Below are 3838 nucleotides of genomic sequence, written 5' to 3'. Positions count from 1 at the left end.
GAAACTCCTTCTCTAGAAAGGATCCACTCTTAGCAACGAATATCTTGCCTTCGGATCTATGATAGAAGGTGTACCCAACAGTCTCTTTTGGGTATCCTATGAAGACACATTTCTCCGATTTGGGTTCGAGCTTATCAGGTTGAAGCTTTTTCACATAAGCATCGCAGCCCCAAACATAAAGAAACAACAACATGGGTTTCCTGCCAAACCACAATTCATATGGTGTTGTCTCAACGGATTTTGATGGTACCCTATTTAACGTGAATGCAGCCGTCTCTAAATCATAACCCCATACGACGTTCGGACACACCATTACAATGTGGTGTTCCAAGTGGCGTGAGTTTCAAAAGTATTCTGCATTGTTTCAAATGAAGACCAAACTCATAACTCAAATATTCTCCTCCACGATCAGATTGTAGAAACTTTATTTTCTTGTAACGATGATTTTCCATTTCACTCTGAAATTCGTTGGACTTTTCAAATGTTCAGACTTATGTTTCATCAAGTAGACATACCCATATCTGCTCAACTCATCTGTGAAGGTCAGAAAATAATGATACTCGCCACGAGCATCAACACTCATCGGACCGCATACATCAGTATGTATTATTTCCAATAAGTTTGTTGCTCGTTCCATTGTTCTGGAGAACGGAGTCTTAGTCATCTTGCCCATGGGGCATGGTTTGTAAGCATCAAGTGATTCCAAAAGCCCATTCGCATGGAGTTTCTTCATGCGCTTTACACCAATATGACCTAAACGGCAGTGCCACAAATAAGTTGTACTATCATTATTAAACTTATATCTTTTGGTTTCAATACTATGAATATGTGTATCACTACTATCAAGATTTAGTAAAAATAGACCACTCATTAAGGGTGCATGACCATAAAAGATATTACTCATATAAATAGAACAACCATTATTCTCTGATTTAAATGAATAACCATATCACATCAAACAAGATCCAGATATAATGTTCATGCTTAACGCTGGCACCAAATAACAATTATTTAGGTTTAAAACTAATCCCGAAGGTAGATGTAGAGGTAGCGTGCCGATGGCGACCACATCGACTTTGGAACCATTTCCCACGCGCATCATCACCTCGTCCTTAGCCGATCTTCGCTTAATCTGTAGCCCCTGTTTCGAGTTGCAAATATTAGCAATAGAACCAGTATCAAATACCCAGGCACGACTGCGAGCATTAGTAAGGTACACATCAATAACATGTATATCAAATATACCTTTCACTTTGCCATCCTTCTTATCCGCCAAATACTTGGGGCAGTTCCGCTTCCAGTGACCGGTCCCGTTATAGTAGAAGCACTCAATCCCAGGCTTAGGTCCAAACTTGGGCTTCTTCACTTGAGAAGCAACTTGCTTGCTGTTCTTCTTGAAGTTCCCTTCTTTATTTTGCCCTTCTTCTTGAAACTGGTGGTCTTGTTGACCATCAACACTTGATGCTCCTTCTTGATTTCTACCTCCGCAGCCTTTAGCATCGCGAAGAGCTCGGGAATTGTCTTATCCATCCCTTGCATATTATAGTTCATCATGAAGCTTTTGTAGCTTGGTGGCAGTGATTGAAGAACTTTGTCAATGACACTATCAACCGGAAGATTAACTCCCAGCTGAGTCAAGTGATTGTGGTACCCAGGCATTCTGAGTATGTGCTCACTGACAGAACTATTCTCCTCCATTTTGCAGCTATAGAACTTATTGGAGACTTCATATCTCTCAATCCGGGTATTTGCTTGAAATATTAACTTCAACTCCTAGAACATCTCATATGCTCCATGACGTTCAAAACGTCGTTGAAGTCCCGGTTCTAAGTCGTAAAGCATAGCACACTGAACTATCGAGTAGTCACAAGCTTTGCTCTGCCAGGTGTTCATAACATCTGGAGTTGCTCCTGCAGCGGGTTTGGCACCCAGCGGTGCTTCCAGGACGTAATTCTTCTGTGCAGCAATGAGGATAATCCTCAAGTTACGGACCCAGTCCGTGTAGTTGCTACCATCATCTTTCAACTTAGCTTTCTCTAGGAACGCATTAAAATTCAAGGGAACAACAGCACGGGCCATTTATCTACAATAACATAGACATGCAAAATACTATCAGGTACTAAGTTCATGATAAATTAAAGTTCAGTTAATGATATTACTTAAGAACTCCCACTTCAATAGACATCCCTCTAATCATCTAAGTGATCACGTGATCCATATCAACTAAACCATGTCCGATCATCACGTGAGATGGAGTTGTTTTCAATGGTGAACATCAATATGTTGATCATATATACTATATGATTCACACTCGACCTTTCGGTCTAAGTGTTCCGAGGCCATATCTGCATATGCGAGGCTCGCCAAGTTTAACCCGAGTATTCTGCTTGTGCAAAACTGGCTTGCACCTGTTGTATGTGAACGTAGAGCTTATCACACCCGATCTTCACGTGGTGTCTCCGCATGACGAACTGTAGCAAAGGTGCATACTCAGGGAGAACACTTATACCTTGAAATTTAGTGAGAGATCATCTTATAATGCTACCACCGTACTAAGCAAAATAAGATGCATAAAGAATAAACATCACATGCAATCAATATAAGTGATATGATATGGCCATCATCATCTTGTGCCTTTGATCTCCATCTCCAAAGCACCGTCAAGATCACCATCATCACCGGCTTGATACCTTGATCTCCATCGTAGCATCATTGTCGTCTCGCCAACTATTTTCCACGACTATCGCTACAATAAAGCTTACATGGCGATTACATGGCGACTGCATCTCATGCAATAAAGCGACAACCATATGGCTCCTACCAGTTGCCGATAACTGTGTTACAAAACATGATCATCTCATACAACAATTTATATAATCACGTCTTGACCATATCACATCACAACATGCCCTGCAAAAACAAGTTAGATGTCCTCTACTTTGTTGTTGCAAGTTTTACGATGCTGCTACAGGCTTCTAGCAAGAACCATTCTTACCTACGCATCAAAACCACAACCTGGTATAGTGATTGCTTTTTGATCTTCAGAAAGAACCCTGTTCATTGAATCCGATTCAACTAAAGTTGGAGAAACTGACACCCGCCAGCCACCTGTGTGCAAAGCACGTCGGTAGAACCAGTCTCATGAACGCGGTCATGTAATGTCGGTCCGGGCCGCTTCATCCAACAAGACCGCTGAATCAAGAAATAACTAGTGACGGCAAGCAATATGTATATACCCACGCCCACAACTCCTTTGTGTTATACTCGTGCATATAACATCTACGCATAGACCTGTCTCGGATGCCACTGTTAGGGAACGCAGTATTTCAAAAAAATTCCTATGATCATGCAAGATCTATCTAGGGATGCATAGCAATGAGAGGGGAGGATGTGTCAATGTATCCTTGTAGACCGAAAGCGGAAGCGTTGAGTAACGCGGTTGATGTAGTCGAACGTCTTCGCGATCTGCACACGTTCAGCTCGGTGATGTCCCTTGAACTCTAGATCCAACTAAGGCCGAGGGAGAGTTTCGTCAGCACAATGGCGTGTTGACGGTGATGATGAAGTTACCGACGCAGGGCTTTGCCTAAGCACTACGGCAATATAAGCGAGGTGGAAATCTGTCGAGGGGGGCACCGCACACGGCTAAGAAATCAACTTGTGTGTCTATGGGGTGCCCCCTCTGCCGTATATAAAGGAGTGGAGGAGGGGGTCGGCCGGCCTCACAGGGCGCGCCCCAAGGGGGGAATCCTACTCCTACTAGGAGTACGTTCCCCCTTTCCTAGTCCAACTAGGAGGGGGAAGGAAAGGGAAGAGGGGAAGAAGGAAAGGGGGGCCG

The sequence above is a fragment of the Triticum dicoccoides genome, chromosome 7A, assembly GCF_002162155.2.
Source record: "Triticum dicoccoides isolate Atlit2015 ecotype Zavitan chromosome 7A, WEW_v2.0, whole genome shotgun sequence".
NCBI lineage: Eukaryota > Viridiplantae > Streptophyta > Magnoliopsida > Poales > Poaceae > Triticum > Triticum dicoccoides.
The sequence above is the reverse complement of the archived record's forward strand: the minus strand, read 5'-3'. Positions refer to the sequence as shown.